Raw genomic sequence first — 18927 nt, forward strand, 5'->3', positions numbered from 1 at the left:
AGAGAGAAAGAGAAAGGGGGGGTTGTTGATTGGGTTTAGGAAACTTGTGATTATGTAATTCTGAACTGTGGTGATATTTAGTGCCCAGTTTAATTTAGACATTCCAGTGTCACGGTCCAGTTCCTCTAATTGTTTATTTCTAAAGTGTGTTTGTGCCCCTCAGAGATCAGTCAGTGGAGGGGAACGCAGCTGGTACTTTTCATACATGTACAGTACACATTTTAACCCCCCTCCCTCCCTCCCTCCCTCTCTCTCTCTCTCCCTCTCTGTCTCTCCCATCCCCATAACTTCTCTCCCTCTCTCCCCACCCCCTCTCTATCTTCTCTCTCCCTCCCCACACACTCTCTCTCCACACATCCTCTCTCTCTCTACACACTCTCTCTCTCCCCACACACCCCCCCTCTCTCTCTCTCTCCCTCCCCACACACTCTATCTCTCCACACATCCTCTCTCTCTCTCCCCACACCCTCTCTCTCTCTCACTCTCTCTCTCTCCCTCTCTCCCCACACCCTCTCTCTCTCTCTCTCTCCCTCTCTCCCCACCCCCTCTCTCCCTCCCCACACACTCTATCTCTCCACACATCCTCTCTCTCTCTCTACACTCTCTCTCTCTCCCACTCTCCCTCCCCACACACTCTATCTCTCCACACATCCTCTCTCTCTCTCCCCACACCCTCTCTCTCTCTCTCTCTCTCTCTCTGTCTCTCCCATCCCCATAACTTCTCTCTCTCTCCCTCCCCACACACTCTATCTCTCCACACATCCTCTCTCTCTCTCTACACTCTCTCTCTCTCCCACTCTCCCTCCCCACACACTCTATCTCTCCACACATCCTCTCTCTCTCTCCCCACACCCTCTCTCTCTCTCTCTCCCTCCCTCTCTCCCTCCCCACACACTCTATCTCTCCACACATCCTCTCTCTCTCTCCCCACCCCCCCCCCCTCTCTCTCTCTCTCCTCCCTCTCTCCCTCCCCACACACTCTATCTCTCCACACATCCTCTCTCTCTCTCCCCACCCCCTCTCTCTCTCTCTCACTCCCTCCCTCTCTCCCTCCCCACACACTCTATCTCTCCACACATCCTCTCTCTCTCTCTACACACTCTCTCTCTCCCCACACCCTCTCTCTCTCTCTCACTCCCTCCCTCTCTCCCTCCCCACACACTCTATCTCTCCACACATCCTCTCTCTCTCTCTACACACTCTCTCTCTCCCCACACCCTCTCTCTCTCTCTCACTCCCTCCCTCTCTCCCTCCCCACACACTCTATCTCTCCACACATCCTCTCTCTCTCTCTACACACTCTCTCTCTCCCCACACCCTCTCTCTCTCTCTCACTCCCTCCCTCTCTCCCTCCCCACACACTCTATCTCTCCACACATCCTCTCTCTCTCTACACACTCTCTCTCTCCCCACACCCTCTCTCTCTCTCTCTCTCCCTCCCTCTCTCCCTCCCCACACACTCTATCTCTCCACACATCCTCTCTCTCTCTCCCCACCCCCTCTCTCTCTCTCTCACTCCCTCCCTCCCCACACACTCTATCTCTCCACACATCCTCTCTCTCTCTCTACACACTCTCTCTCTCCCCACACCCTCTCTCTCTCTCTCACTCCCTCCCTCTCTCCCTCCCCACACACTCTATCTCTCCACACATCCTCTCTCTTCCTCCTCTCTCCCCACCCACCCTCTCTCTCTCTCTCTCTCTCTCTCTCTCTCTCTCTCTCTCTCTCTCTCTCTCTCTCTCTCTCTCTCTCTCTGTGTTCTCTCCATCTCAGGGAGTCCGCGTGCGTCTGCGTCGGCGCTGCCCTTTGGGTCTCCGTCTCTGCTGCAGCAGCCCAACCCCTACTTCCCCCACCCCAGCATCCGCTACCACCCCCCAGGACCCGCTCAAGGAGTTCGTCCAGTTCGTCTGCGCCGACGGCAGCCAGGCGTCCCAGGTACGGACGCACGCACACACACACATGCACACACACACACATACATATGCACAAACACACACACACACACATGCACAAACACACATACACACACACACACACAAACACACACACTCACACGTACACGCACAAACACAGACAAACTTCAGTAACTCTGCTGCTTAACTCCACCCCCCTTGGCCCACACCCAGATTAGATAAACACATAAACACACACACACACACACATATCAGATGAACACACACACACGGCAGATCAACACTGTCACTGTCTCACACCCTTGCAGAGCCTCTCTGATTCTGGAGCACACACGGCTGATCTGGGCCACTGTTGTTCCAGACCTGTCTGGTGTTCCTCATTTGTCTCTCTGTCTGCATGTCTCACTGTCTCTCTGCATGTCTATCTGCATATCTGTGTGTTTGCCTGACTGACTCATCTCATTTCTCTTTCTTACAATCTTCCTCTGTGTGTGTTTGTGTGTGTGTGTTTGTTTGTGGGTGTGCCCATGTGTGTGTGTGCGTTCCTGTGTGTGTGTGTGTGTGTGTGCGCGTGCGTTCCCATGTGTGTGTGTGCGTTCCCATGTGTGTGTGTGCGTTCCCATGTGTGTGTGTGCGCGTGCGTTCCCGTGTGTGTGTGCATTCCCATGTGTGTGTGTGTGTGTTCCCGTGTGTGTGTGTGCGTTCCCATGTGTGTGTGCAGTCCAACAGCAGTGGTCAGTCTAAGCCTCCAGGCTCCTACCTGCTCCCCCCACCACCCCCCTCGTTGGCACGCCCCGTGCCCCTCCCCCCGCCCGACTCTAAGGTGGGCTCTTCCGCCACCCACCAGGGCGACGCCAGCGTACCACTCACCCCCTGTAAGTCTCTCACACATGCCTGGATGGGCTGGTATGGCATGGTATAGAGGGAGGGATGGATGGATGAATGGATGGATGGATGGATAAATGTATGGATGGGCTGTATGATATAGAGGATGAGAGTATGGATAGATGGATGAGTGGATAGTTGGATGGAGAGATGGACAGATGGATGGATGGATGGATGGAAGGAAAGATGGATGGATGGATGGATTCTTATTTCATTCTTCTTTCATGCTGCTGATTCATGCCCTGATCCATCTCAGAATCAGATCTCTGGGTCCAGTCTGATGTCACTTCCTGTCCTGATCAGGGCTGGGTCTGTTTCAGGGATTGGCTGCTGTCTGGGTCCAGTCTTTTGTGTCTGTCAGTGATGTAATTTCCTGCCTTGGTTACCTCACCTTTGTCACTGTCACTCACTTTTACCTCTCTATCACTCATTCACTCTCACTCTCACACACACGAGCGAGACCTACAGACACATGCACACACGCACACACACGCACACACGCACACACGCACACGCGCACACACACACACACACACACACACACAGCTCACAGCGAGAGAGACACAGACACACACGTACACCTCACAGCGAAAGAGACCTACAGACACACACACACACACACCTCACAGCGAGAGAGACCTACAGACACATGCGTGCACACACACACACACCTCACAGTGAAAGAGACCTACAGACACATCACACACACCTCACAGCGAAAGAGACCTACAGACACACACACACACGCACCTCACAGCGAGAGAGACATACAGACACACACACACACACATTTCACAGCGAGAGAGACATACAGACACATACACACACACACACACACCTCACAGCGAGAGAGACGTACAGACACATGCACACTCCTCACAGCGAGAGACATACAGACCCATGCACACACACACATACTTGAGGCTTGTGTTATTATTATGTTACTAGACACAATATAAAACTCATAAAAGGTAATCCTAATTTTGTCCCTCCCAGCTACCTAAACTGAATAGTGAAACTGAATCATCACAACATCTCTTGATATATTTACATAGTGTTTATATTTAATATTAGAGTAATGCAGTGTTTCTTAACTGGACTGGCCTTGGGACCCTCAATTTCCCATGGTCAATACGTCGTGGCGCGGCCCATATTTTAGCGTTCAAGCCAACTGATAAAGTGAGGGAATCTACGTATGTGGGTAAGACGTGCAAAGTGCCTGTGGCCTACTTGTGTGGAACATACAAGTCAAGTCCTCCTGTGTCGCCTTTCAAAGTACTCGACAGGTTTGTCTTTGATAGTAGGGTGCTTTGTTTCCATGTGGCGTTTTAGTTTTGATGGTTTCATGCTCTCATGCGCCAGCATTTCACTGCACATGGTCCTCACACTTTTGGTCCTCTACACAAGTAAATGCCTTCTTTAGGTATTCAGGGTTGTTTTGCCATATTTTGTCATGCTAAAATGATGTCTAACATGGCCTGTCACATAAACATTGTCTATATCCATGGCAACGACTGGCATACGAATAAATTCTATCAAAGTAAAGGTCTGACATTAGATCTGATAGGGTAGGGAAGCATTTTAAATGGGCCATTCTTTAAAAAAAACAAAACACACGCCCCACAACCCACCCAGAACGGTTTCACACCATACCCACTTTTAGGTCCCTACCCACCAGTTAAGAGACACTGGAGTAATGACTCATTGCATATACTCATTATGAAAATGTGCTGTGTTATCTTTCTGCAAAAACCCTGTGCATGAACTAGACATGGCCCCAGGCTATCAGAGATGACATGCTTCAACTTATTAACCACACTTTATAATACGGATTAATATAATTCCTGTAATATAACTAAAGAGACTTACCTAGCGCGTTCTCATGAAATCATTTGACTTAATTTAAGAAAAGTTTGACTTATTTTAAGACATCTCATCCTGAAAACAAGCAAATTTGTCTGCCAGTGCGTTAAGCAAATTTGTCTCAAAAACAAGTCAAGGTCTTCTTAAATTAAGTCAAAATGATCTTACGGGAGAGCACTAGGTAAGTCTTTTTATACTAAAAACAATAGCAAATAGATTCTTTGATCTTAATAGAAGATTATTAACACTTGGTTAGATTTCATTTTTTGCAGTGATATAATGATAAATGTGAATGAAAAAGGACAATGATATACAGTGAGATTTGGTTTGATCATTCAACATTAGGCTTCCCAGCAGGTAGAGCTAAAAGAATGAGTGAATGTATGGGTGTATTCACATACAGTGTGTGTTTAAATACCTGTGAATGTGTGTGTGTATGTGTGTATGTGTGTGTGTGTGTGTGTGTGTGTCTCTGTGTGTCTCTCTCTGTGTGTGTGTGTGTGTGTGTGTGTGTCTCTGTGTGTGTGTATGTGTGTGTTTGTGTGTGTGTGTATGTGTGTGTGTGTGTGTGTGTCTCTGTGTGTGTGTGTGTATGTGTAGCATACTCCCCGTCAGGGTCCTCAGCTCCCAGCCGGATTGTCGGCATCGGAGCACGGGACAACCTTCTGAGCATCTCACAACAAACACAGGTGAGGACACTCAACTCTACACAAACTCTACACAAACTTTACACAATTCCACATACCTCTACGCAAACTTTACAAAACTCCAGACAACTCTGCACAAACTCTACACAACTGTACACAATTCCACTCAATCTACACAAACTATACAAATTCTACACAACTTTACACAACTCTACATATCTACGCAACTCTACCCAACTCTTCAGATTCAACTTTGCTCACAAGTACACAACCCTATACACCTACAGAATTCTATTTACAATGAAACGATTCTGATGTCAGCTTCACATTTCTACACACAATTACTACCAGGGTCCCACGCTCATAGAATTGTATAATTTTTGGTGCAAATTTATAGAATATTGGGGAATTTTGTTGTAGCAGTTTAAAATGTACTTGTCAAAATACATGAATACAAATACATTTCCACACAGAATCAATATCTGCTTTACTGCTTGCTTGAGTAGTTGTGGTTAACCCAACTTTGTTTATTCAATGCCCATTTATTCAAATCTTTGGTCGGTACAATGTACCACTCATAGCAGGTCATGGAAAGTCTTTTTTTTTTTCTCAGGGAAAAGTTATGGAATTTGGTCAGAGAAAAGTTATGGAATTTGACATTTGACTTAGAGTGGAAACCTGCACTACTTACCCCAGCTTTCATTAGAGCTAATGAGCGAGCAGTTAAGATATTTGAATGGCCATATTCATATAGGCTTTCCAATTCTTGATAATAATGCATAATTAATCATTAATATTTGAATGAATAATTAATAATTTAACCTGCAGGCTTTCTATTGCTTGATAATAATTAAAGGTGATCTAAGCGATGTCAAGCGATGCGCGTTTAGGAGAGGTTCAGTTGCCCAGGAGGGAGGGGGAGGGATGGGCAAGCTAGCTCTGTTTTGCTTGAACGTCAACAGAAGTGACGTTACCCAACATTGCTTAGAGCACCTCTAATAATATTTTAATTAATAATTAATCATTGAATCTGCTGGACATAAGAGTTAACATAATAGTCAACCAACGCCCTCTACTGGACCGTAATCGTCCCTCAATGCAGAGATGGGGCACACAAAGAGACCCCAAGGGGTCATGAGGATAGAATACATAAGACAATAGAGAAGAACTATGATGGGACTCCAGAATCTGGTGAATATTCTGACTCTGATTCCCAACTCTTTCAGGGGGAGACCGTGAGTGGGGGGAGGGTTGGAAGAGTGTTGGAACTGTAGATCCAAGGGTGCTAAAGAGAGAGTTACAGAGAGAAGGATGGACAATTAGAGAGGAAGGGAAAGAAAGAGGGATAGAGAGTTAGAGAGGGAGTGATAGAGTTGGAGAGAGTGAACGAGAGAGGGATAGATAGAGATAGATTGAAAGAGAGACAAAGAGTGAGAGAGAGAGTGAAAGGGAGGAAGAGAAAGAGAGGTCTGTAGTGTGGTTGAGGAAGCGAGGTGCCTGGGCCAAGGGTCCTCAGTCACGTCCCAGCTGTCTGGTTGCTCTCGGCAACCAGACATGATGTAATAATAGCAGTAGAACACAAGGGGGACGCCAGAGGAGCGGACACACCACTGCCAAGAACCAGATAGACAGAGAGAGAGAGAGGGAGAGAGAGGGGGGGAGAAAGAGAGAGGAACAATGGGGGAGAGACAGAAAGAGAGAGAGAGGGAGGGAGGGAGAGAGAGAGGGGGGGGGGGGGCTGGTGAACGGGAAGAGAAGGGAGGTGAATGAAAGAATGAGAGGACAGTTGGAGAGAGAGGGAGAGAGAAAGAGAGAGAGAGCAAGAGAAGGACAGAGAGGGAAGGGGAGAGGAGGAGGGGGTAGAGAGCTGAGTGTTGCCAGAGGTTCCCGTCCCAATCTAAACTGGAGGCTGAACACTGATCTTTTCATGCTGACGCACTGGCTGGCAGCAATCTACAAACACAAAACATATTTTCATATACGCACACACACACCTACCTCTCTCTCTCTTTCTTTCTCACACACACACACACACCTACCTCTCTCTCTCTCTCTCTCTCTCTCACACACACACACACACACTCAATGGCCGATTCCTTTCTCTGATGCGCATATGCAGCAAATTCGCTTTAATAAGGAATATACGGATTGGCTTGGTGGACCAGTCATCAGCCCCGGATCAGGGTCAAGTCGGCCTTTTCCACACTAAGCCCTCTCAACTCCCAATCTGTTACACACACACGCACGTGCACACACACACGCACGCACACAAACATACACATACACATTTATTTACATTTTTTTTTTCTTTTTTTTTCATTAAGATTTTTCTTTTTTTTTTCATTTTATCCTATGCGGCTTACATATGTCAATCATATTAGGCCGCTGTCCCCGTAGCAACTTGGGGTTAAGTGGTTAAGTTAAGTGCCTTAGATAGATAGATAGATAGATAGATAGATAGATAGATACTTTATTGATCCCCAGGGGAAATTCAAGGGCACTTGCTCAAGGGCACAGCGGTGGAAGCCGGGAATTACACCCACAACTTTACAAGTTTGCTACAGAGTCAGCTCTGTTTTGTAGTAACACTGGCAGCAGAGGAGGGGCCTCTCTGACTCTCCATCTGAACGTGCAAATGGAGTGGATGCACACACACACACACACTCACACACACACAGACAGAAAGACACACACACACACACACACAGACAGACAGAGACACACACAGACACAAACACACACAGACAGACACATACACACACACAGACAGACACACACACACACACACGGAGTGGATGTGGGTAGGGAGAGGGGATAAAGGCTGGTATGGAAAAAGGCCCACATCACTAGAGTGGTTCTCTCACTCTCCACAGCTCAACACTGCCCCTTAGTGGTCACCCAGGGCAGTGTGAGAGAGAGAGAGAGAGAGAGAGAGAGAGAGAGAGAGAGAGAGAGAGAGAGAGAGAGAGAGAGAGAGAGAGAGAGAGAGAGAGAGAGAGAAGAGGGGACGCTGGGCCTTTAATGATGATGATGATGTATATCTCACCCCCCCTCTATGCTGAAGATACAGAGTACAGACAGACATACAGCTGTCTACTGGAAGTCAACGTTATCGTTAAATAACTGATGTTTAATGAATAATAAGTAATAAAGTAATTAAGGAACTATAATTATAATCTTCTCTTTCTCTGGCTCTCTCTTTCTCTCTCTCTCTCCAGTCCTGGTTCCTCTGACAGCTCCTGGTCACTGGATCACTCGACAGCAACCTTCTCCTCCCTCTTAGCCCCCAGAACCAGTCAGCAGTACAGAACCGATACAGTCTCCGTAGAAACGATCCCAACACAGAACGCCGAGAAACCAGAACCTAGTCTGGGACCTCACCCACCAACCCACAGCAGAACTCCCGGCTACATCCCCGGAACGTCATCATCATCATCATCACCATCACTTCCTTCTCCGCCCGTTTCGCCACTTCGAATATCAAAATCTCCAACATCGGGATCAGGATCACCATCGCCACCACCACCATCATGATCAGCATCGCCGTCAGCAACGTCTTCATCATCATCATCATCATCATCATCATCATCTCCGCCATCAGAGGGAAATGGCTCCATGGACACACACAGCAGGAGCGAGAACAGAACACTACTGGTGGGCGACGGTCATGTGACCAAGTCATGTGACCACCACCCATCAAGCAGGAAGCAAGAAGAAGAAGAAGGCTAAGAATGGCCTTCTAAAAAAAAAGAAAATAGTGTAAAAAAAAATATCCTCCTTGAAAAAAAAAATGACAAAAGCTGACAAAAACGGCCCTTCTCTCTTTTTATTATTATTGTTACTATTATTGTTGTTGTGTTTTATATATCTGTTGTCATATTGTAGCCATGCAGTTAGGCGATAGGACTCCTCTGTGCCCAAGTTTCCCACCAAATTGCAGTTCACAGTAATAGGGTTCTCTGTAGAAACAAAACCAGCTCACCAGGGTTGTAGGCCCACCCACCAGCCAGAGTTATGCACCCCATTGGTTAAGCCCAGATTCCACTGCCATCTGATTAGTTAAGCTCCCATGACCCTTTTGGATTGGTCAGTCATGATGACACTCCTTTGTTACTCACTAGTCACTCTTTGGCTGCCTGTTGGCATTGTTTACTAAGCAGGTTTGATTTACCTGCGTAAATCCAAATTTTTGAATTTGGACCGTGAATTTTTCATAATTCAACACGGGTTATAACTCTGTTGACTTTCTATTCACCTTCCCTGGCCTTTAGCTTCGAACAAATCATCACTGTGTGTACCAAAATCATCGTTAGTCTAGTCAGAGTCAACACTAAAGAACTGTAACACTATCAAAATCATGTGCAATCTCTTCCACTATCTTCGCTTGAACTGACAAAGCCAGACATCTGATGGAGGGAGAGAAAGAAAGAGAGAGAGAGAGATAGAGAGAGAGAGAATGGTGGATGGAGAGGTAATCATCTATGCAGATGGATGTGTAAATGCTCTGGTGTGGTGATCCTAGGTAAACAGCTCATTATGGGATAGATGCAGCTCTGGTTTGGCATTGATACATATGACAACACACAGACACACATTCACACACACACACACACACACACCATCAGGTGTGACCTCTCACAGTCAGTGTTAGATGAATGGCCCAGTCAACAGATAGTGACACTCAACCTTATGGAACCTGTCTGGAGGTCAGATTGTGACACTCAACCCTATGGAACCTGTGTCAGATCGTGATTAGATGTAGAGGACAGAGGAGGGGTATGTGAAGGTCTTGACTTTGTATTGAGTCTCTCTCTCTCTCTCTCTGTAGTTTTTGTAAAAAAAATCAAGTGTTAACGACGAGGAAGAACAAATGGTGGGGTGTGGAACCGCATGGAATCCCGCCAGGCACTCACATGGGGACGGACTCTGGGGAACAGAACCGGGTTATGATCCTGCACGGATCTGTAGCTGATCTGAACATGATCTGGCCCTCATATTGCCATAATAGTAATCTGGATCTATTGCTGATCTGGCCCTAATATGACTCCAATGTGGCCCGGGTCTGGGGGGTGTACTACGGAGCTGTAACCAAGGTTACTGGCTTTATACAGTTAACTTTGTTAGTAACTGCGTATCTCCAAAAATAATGCTTCTCTGCATATAATTGCTTTTTTTTTTTTTAAGAGACATTGTTTTGAGATCAGCGGGAACTCCCAAAAGTTACTTGGGTCAGCCAATAACCTTGCTTCGTAGTATACCCCTCAGAACTGATCTGGTTCTACCAACCCACCCCAGAGTTGGTCCTCCTGCTGAAAGCAGATTGAGCGTCAATGTGAGGGAGCCTAAGAACCATTTTTTTTTTTTTTTAATCTGAGAATTGTAATCTTATAATTTCCTTTTTGTTTTTGTTTATTATTTTTTTTTTAAATCCTGCAAAGTCCTTCAGCTCCAGGACTCTAAACTGAAAGGGGTGACTGGTTTGATTCCAGTTTTTACGTTTGAGGAGAAAATCAAAACAAAACAAACAAAAAAGTATTTGTTTATATTTGTTTACTTTTTTCCACTTGTTTGGAGTCTGTGTCATTGGCATTTGCAGTTGTCCCCTTTTAAAGGCATGTAGAGTTTGTACTAGCTGAATTTTGTAAGTGTGTGTGTGTGTGACTGTGTGTGTATGTGTGAAGGCTTAAGGAACCTATGCAGCAACGTGGTGGGTGGGTGTGTGTGTTGGGGTGGGGGGTGGGGGGGTTGGGTGGAAACAGGATCAGAAAGTAAAAATAGTTCTCTCTGTGATGTCATAGATGGACACTAGACTATCTGTGTTTACACAGTCTGAGGAGGTAGTTCTCTCTGTGATGTCATAGATGGACGCTAGACTGTCTGTGTTGTACACAAACAATGTTCCAATTTAAAAGTAAAAAAAAACATGTTGCACTACAGAAGCTCATCTGCCTGGCTGAAGAGTTGTTGGACTGATTAGAACCGTGCAGTTTAGCCAGAGGATGAAACCAATACACAGACTGCAAGTCTATAGATCTTTTACTCTCTGAAGCCTGGGTTTTCCACATATCCAAGGAGGGGGGGGCAGTGGGTGGGGTTGAGGGGAATTTACACGGGAAGGGGGGGGGGGGCACACACTGCTTGTGATGGAATATGACACTGGGGTGGGGTACGGGACCCCACCCTTCGGGGAGCAGAGGATTCTGGGCCGGCACCGCACCAGCTAGAACTGGACTGGATGTGGCCCAGAATGCTCTCTGCTCCCTGCGCCTTTAGCGGCTAAGCGGCGCTGGATTGGGATTTAGTGGCTAACCTGCTTGATTGAGTTCAGTTTCAACCTCCCCCATCAATAAATGTTACTGTGAAAGAGTGAATCCTTTGCTTCTCCATTTCCCCCACACACTTGGTCATATTTATTTGCTTTTCTTTTAATACTCTCAATTCACACCTCTCCCATTCTGAAACTGATGCCGTGTCCTCGAGCCATATCCAGCTCAAGATAGACAGTCTAGCAGACATTTGTTGGCACCATGGCCAGAGTTTATTAGGTTGTTAATATGATTATCATACAGGAATAAACACATAGAAGAGAATGGGTCGCTTGATCGAGCATTAAAGTGACAATATATGAATTACGCCTTTCGCCAACGCTTATCCTACTTGGATGCCCTTTATCTCTGAGGGAACACCCAAATTGTTTAAAACTGACACAAAGGGTCATGCGTCCCTGCATACCTACAACACCAATGTATAATGCAGTGCAGGCTTGGCAGAATCAGAGACTCAATCCACCATATTGTAAGTCAGTGTAGCAGCAAAGTAAAGTTGAAGCCGTTATTAAGGTGATATGAATACATTGTGTTGCTTTAAAAGGTGTCATTCACTTCAAGTGTTCACTACAGCTTTGGTGGAACGCTCGTGCATTAGGACATCACCACCCTTTTGGACGTCAGGTCCATGTACATAATTAGCAGACCAAGACACACAGACATGCACACACTTTCACACGCAGTGTGAGTATCGACTGCATCTGCCTTCACAACATTAACCGTGAATCTGGCCCGTAGCCTGCACTAAGCAATTAGCGGTCATAGACTGCACCCCAACTAGAGAGCACTAAATAATTAGTGGTCATAGACTGCACCCCAACTAGAGAGCACTAAATACCTAAATGGGCGGTGGTAGTGTAGTGGTTAAGGAGCTGGGCTAGCGTGCAGTAGCCTGAAAGTTGTCGGTTCAATTCCCGGCTTCCACCGTTGTGCCCTTGAGCAAGGCACTTAACCCCAAGTTGCTCTGGGGACAATGTGATCCCTTGTAATATAGCTGACATATGTAAGTCACTTTGGTCAAAAAGTGTCTGCTAAATGTAATGTAATGTAAATAATTAGCGGTCATAGACTGCTCCCCAACTAGAGAGCCTTAAAACAAAAGCTGTTTTATATTAAAAAAAAAGATAAACATAAACACAAGGTAAACAGAAACTGTATGTCGTGGTGTTTGAATGGGTCTTTGTTTGTGTAAGTGTGTACAATGTCCATCACTTCCTGTAAGATGGCTGTTGGTAGTGTCACTAGACCCACAACTATACAGGTACAGTCATAAATAAACTGCTGTCAAAGGGGCAGCAGGTGCCAGTTAAAAACCTTAACTTATTTACTGGGGCACATCAGTTCAATACTGGGCACATGCCCAGGGGCAGTCGTGGGCTTTGGGCTTGTAACCAAAGGGTTGCCAGTTTGATCCCTGACCAGTAGGAATGGCTGAAGTGCCCATGAGCACAGAAAATAGGCATCAAAGTAAACTGAATTGGATATTTTAATATATCATTCATCATACTCCATATCCAAAATAATTTCATAACATCAATGAAGAAACAGGATTAACTTATGTTCCATTTAACATTAGTTCAGTTCTCGTACGAATTCAGTCTATATCCATTGTTTTCAAAGAGAGTGAGATAAAGGGCCCTATTTTCGCAAAACCCGGCAAAAGCGTATTATTATCCCGACGCAAAACCTTTTTCCTATCTTACACTTCACTTTTATTAAACAATGCGCCTAGAGGTGTGCCAATTATCCACATAAGGTGTGGTCTGGCACATGATCTAAAAATCGCCATCTTACACCATCTAAAAAGCATTACCAAGAAAACTGGTGTATAGGCGCATATGAAGCACAGCTGAAGACACACTGTAACGAGATGTAAGCAAGCAGTTTTTTTATTTATTCGAACATTATTGGGGTAAGTGTTGCTTTTTTCAGGCTACAGTATATTTTCGCTGGTAACCCATTGTCAATCAATAGTGAAAGTAATTAACTTGTGTATAACTGTTTTTGTTGTTGATTATGACCACGGTGAAGTTAGTTTCACTTTATCTATGAGTTCAAATAATAGACGAGTGCAGATGCGTGTAGCCTATACTATGCTAGTTTTTAGTAAAGCATAGTTTAGTGGGATACCTGTTCCATACGGTCTTGCGTGCAAGCAGATTCCTTTAAATGTCCCGCTGACGATCAAAACACCGATGTGCTGTTTGAAGTTGCGCTGCTTGCTGTTAAAGGGAATTACAGATTTCATTCTCATTGGTTTAAAGGATGTCAGGCCCAAACCACACCCATGACTGATTAAGAAACGTAAGAGCCGCCTTAAGAAACATAAGAACCGTTTGATAACAAAACCACCCTGAATGTGGACTGGACAAACCCCTGAATGTATTAACGCTATCTGCTAGTGACCATGCATTTTAGATCGCTACAATAGGGCCCAAAGTGTGTGTGTAAGAGACAATAACCGTTAAAGAGTGCGTATGATCATTTCCTAACAACCAACCAACAGCAGGATCTGCGTTCACATGCGCTCTGTGGCGAGACACGTTTTCCTTGTTTGTTAGTGGAATCTATTGGGGGACAAGAAGTATACTTTATTTATAATACATGTATTTATATTATGTATTTATAATTTATACATACTATTTACATACATCATAAAAATATTAAAATTAATTATGAGAAGTTTAAATTTAAAATATACATGTATGTACATGTATACATGAAATGTCAAAAATCGCTTAAATTACAATCTACTGAAACCATTTTAAAGCTACTGTTCATGCTAAACAGTTAGTCACTATTTAACTTATAAAACTAATATAATTGGCACCTAAAATTACATACACTTGGCCCTGAATCTGATCAAACTGGTCTCAAACAGAAAGGAGTCAAATGGTGTAACCGGTTACACCATTTGACATTTCTATTTAAAAGCAACAGTTGCAGGCATTATATGGACAATTATGTACACACTTGACCTTTATGTGAATATTCAAACACAGTTTTTACATTAAATTCAATATTTTATGATAATTATGATTTATCAATATTTTCAGGTCATACCATTTGACATGTAACCTAAGCTTGCCTGACCATGGCATAAAACACTGTTATGCTACTTTTTAAGATAGTTACTAACCTTGACTCATAGCAGGGATCTTCAAGGATGCTTCTCTGTGACAGAATTTCCTGAATGATCCTTTTACAAAATGGCTCCTTAAATGTTGGTTACACCACTTGACATTTCAAGTGGTTGATGTGACAGACATGATTCCCCATATTAATTAAAATATTCAGAACAATGGGGTTTAATTACTTGTATTAAATACATAAAAGTTCTTGTGCAAGATCATGCCAGATTATTTTAGAAGAGATTTTGGAGAGAATTTCACATTTTTTTCAGCAAGTGTAATTATTTGGTTCATGTTTTTGTGGTTACACCGTATTGACATTGACATTTTTACCCAAATTCAGTTAATTCTCTCTCAAAATTAAATAAATCCAAAACTTTAAGATTAGGGTTTAATGAAAATTATGTTTGAAAATAATTTATCAAATTATTTTCAATTTTTAACAATTTTAAATGTATCTAACCCATATTTCCCCCAAAAAATGAGCGTCACGTCATTGACCCATTTACAGTAAAAGGGGTCTAGGGACATCCCTGGCTGTTGGTTGATTCCAGACATGTGGACTCGAGTCACATGACTTGGACTCAAGTCAGACTCGAGTCATGATTTTAATGACTTCAGACTTGACTTGATAAAATTCGGCATGACTTGCGACTCGACTTGGACTTGAATACTATTCACTCGAGACTTGACTCGGACTTTGCCTCTTTGACTTGTGACGACTTGACATGTCGAGTCAAAAACTACATTTCCTGATCGTTGACCAGTCACCCCAGAGATGCTTTCTCTGCGGCCAGTCCAGAGCACAGTTCAGTGCTGCCGCTACCCCCACATGCGTTACGCACTGTGTGTAGGGCACCAAGAGACAGAGAAACGACCAACATTTAGCCAATAACTAGTAGCTTTACTGCAAACTGATTTGCACTCTTGTTAGAGAACGTTTACAATGTCAAAATGCACCAACAGCATGTTACATAAAGATGATACTTTTCGAGTCCTCTCCATTAAGATCCAACTTGAACTTATGCTAGCCTACTGCATTTAATTGAGAACCCCATCTAAGCACGCACGAGAGGGAGAGAAAACGAGTGACAGGTTCCAGCTGGCTTGTCATTGGTGATGGTGATTGATATTTTCTTTTAAATATAAGAAACGTATAAAAGGAAATCATGAAGGCAACAAATATGAGATTAGGGGAAATTGCGGATTTATCCGGTTCTCACTACTGTTATAAACTATAAGATCCAGGTCACTATGACATAGGCTGCACTCACAAGAATATGAAGAGTTGTCTTTGCCTTTGTGTAATGGAACTGGTGAGTCTTGAAGTATTCAATAATTTGTTTACATGAAGCACATTGATATGCCGATTGAAACGCATTCCACTCAGCTAGCTAGGTGGCTACTGGCTACCAGGCTCATAATTCACATTTAATTGCAAACAGAAAATGTCAAGCAAGCATCATGTCATACATGCATCTATTTCCAAAGGAATGAAAGCTGTTTGTGCCAACTTAATATCATGCTTATCATTGTTAATATTGTGCTATACATGTGGCACAAACAATGTTTGAGTTTGTGGACTAGCCATAGGAATGGAGCTGGTAAAAAAAAGATCATTATGAGAATGTGTGGACAGTGGCACACAATGGGCTTAAAGTGACAGTGTACCATTTACAAATGAGATAAACAGCATCAAATGTGTAGTATTTCTTAAGAAATTAATACTTTAAAACAAAATTACTGTGTCATTATTATCATTTAAATAATATAAAAGTTCCCTTATGAGTCGCCACTGGCAGACAGCCTAATAAATTGTTTGCAGGCAAATCTGTGGCCTAGCGCAGTGAAATGCCATCAGTCAAATTATTACTCATACTTACAGTGGGCTCCGCAATTTGGAAAAACAATATATATATTTGTCATGTAGCTTTCCGTTTTGTACAGATTACTCAGGTATGCACATGTGTATATTGTATGCGCATGCATATATCGTAAAAGATTTCAAGACAGAAACATTGAACATATTTTAATCTGTATTTATAAAAAAAAAATCTGTGGATTAGATGGAAGTGTTAAAATTATGATCGATAGTCTAATAATGCCATTATTAAGTGAAGAGTACCTGATGACTTGTTCAGGACTTGAAAAAGATTGGGACTTGGACTTGGCTTGGCTTTGATGTGACTTGGACTTGGACTCGACTTGCCCTTCTCTGTATTTACTTGGGGCTTGACTTGGACTTGAGTGCTAAGACTTGGGACTTACTTGTGACTTGCCAAACAGTGACTTGGTCCCACCTCTGGTTGATTCTTACTCTAGGATCAGGCTCAGGCCAGACTTGGAGTCATTTCAGGCACAGCTACAGCAACACACAGACACACACACAAACCCCTTTGTTAATAACTACCCCTCCTTGTATTTGTTTGTGGTGTCGCTTGTGCAATTCCCCCCCCCATTTCGAAAGTCGGCCCTAAACAAAAGTGCCTTTTGACCCTTGACCCCCTTTTTGACCTTTGACCCATGCCCCCCCCCCCCCTACTATCTTTCTAAGCACCTTTGCTGTTTTGGGAGAGGAGACGACGGTTGAGTCTCGCTGGATTCCACGCCACGTCTGACCCACAGTGGTTGGAACAGCGCACACACAGGTCTTCTCTTCCACTCGTGTTAGGCCCCGCCCATCTCGCCACTGAGAACTCAAAACTACACCTCGACATTTCAAGTGAAAGTTCCGCAGCCTTGTGCAGTCAGCAAGTACACAAATCTGCCCGAGCTACTGCCACAGGTTGGGACTACCGATTGAAGTTAAATGTAAACAAACTTTTTCTCATTTAGTTTGTAAAACTTGAACATAGGCCATGACACAGTGACACATAACACACAGCAGATATTCACAGAGTGAAACATGCACAAACACATGAATAATTCCATTTGGCCCTATTTATATAAAAAAACTTTTCAAACATTTCCAAAAATATACTTAATTTCATGACTTTTTCCAAATTGGTAAATTGGACATTTCTATTTATAATTCTATAACATTCTCAGGATTTCCATGATCCTGTGTACTTTGTCACCCCACCGATGTCAGTAAACATTAAGGAAATACTTCTGTATTATAAGTGTAATTCTTAAGACCCATAGGCAATGAACACGCCATTCCAAACGGCTTAACGGCACACACAAACCCAGTTAGCAGCTCGCGCTCTAGAGCTGCCGTGTAGGTTTTTGAACATTCTAACATAAGATTCCGTTCCGCAACAATTGAAGGTCCTAAAATTCTGTTGAATTCAATGAACCCAGATATTCTTTAGAACGTTCATTTCCCAACATTACAGTCACATACTCCTTTAAAGGTTAAGAAGTTATTCAAGGTCATTAGATGGGCAAGGTGCTGATTGGTCGGTGGCTTACAGGAAGAATCATGATCTAACCCCTCCCCCCCTCCTAAATAGATCTACAGTACAGTAAAGTAACTACAGGAAGTTGGTGTGATTTTAGATCTTTTTACTGTTCAATGCTGATTAAAGAGAAGTTCATGCAGTAGGTGTTGGTCTTTGTTTGTCTGACTTCTCTTTTCCTCACAAACTCTTTCTTCACTCTTTGTAGGATTGTCAGGAGGCGATTGATCACCATAGATCGTCAATTCTGTTCGTTGAATATGAACACCTCGTTTTGTTTTGTGCATGCAACATTCTACTATTATCACAGAACAGTACAACCCCTTAGGAGGTCTGAAGAATAGACCTCTGAGGAAAATGGACCCAATGCTGCCATCTTTGCCCAAATAAGGAGATCCAGATCTGCTTATATGGTCAAGGATGGTACCCAGATCTCCTTATTTGGGCAAAGATGGCACCTTTTAAGTCATTTTTGTAGTCAAACTTCAGAGATCTATGCCCACATGAATGTCACCGGCCACTCACTCACGCCTATTTGGTATGTAGTACATTCAGTCAACACACACAGTCAAGGAAATGTCAATTCCTTCTGCTTTAATGCAAGCATTGATAGACATAAAAAAAAAAAAGAAACACATCGGCTAGGGTGTGCAGACATATATGTATGTATGTATATATATATATATATATAATTTAAAATAATATTTATGTACAGTTACAAAATAATAAAAACAAAAACAAAACAAACTCAGTCAAACTCT

The 18927-nt window shown here is 43.7% G+C and overlaps 1 long non-coding RNA gene across 2 annotated transcripts; it reads left to right on the forward strand.

The window, feature by feature from the left end:
• Nucleotides 1-1746: 1746 nt before the first annotated feature.
• On the forward strand, nt 1747-9762 carry LOC121719687. Of its 2 annotated transcripts, XR_006034297.1 has the most exons (4): nt 1747-1935; nt 2635-2788; nt 5262-5350; nt 8527-9762. It is a non-coding gene; the product is annotated as an uncharacterized LOC121719687 (long non-coding RNA). The 2 variants fall into 2 exon arrangements; XR_006034296.1 differs by lacking the exon at nt 2635-2788 and having other exon boundaries at nt 1750-1935.
• The last annotated feature ends 9165 nt before the right edge of the window (nt 9763-18927 follow it).

Source organism: Alosa sapidissima, chromosome 9 (assembly GCF_018492685.1).
Source record: "Alosa sapidissima isolate fAloSap1 chromosome 9, fAloSap1.pri, whole genome shotgun sequence".
NCBI classification, from domain to species: Eukaryota; Metazoa; Chordata; class Actinopteri; order Clupeiformes; family Clupeidae; genus Alosa; species Alosa sapidissima.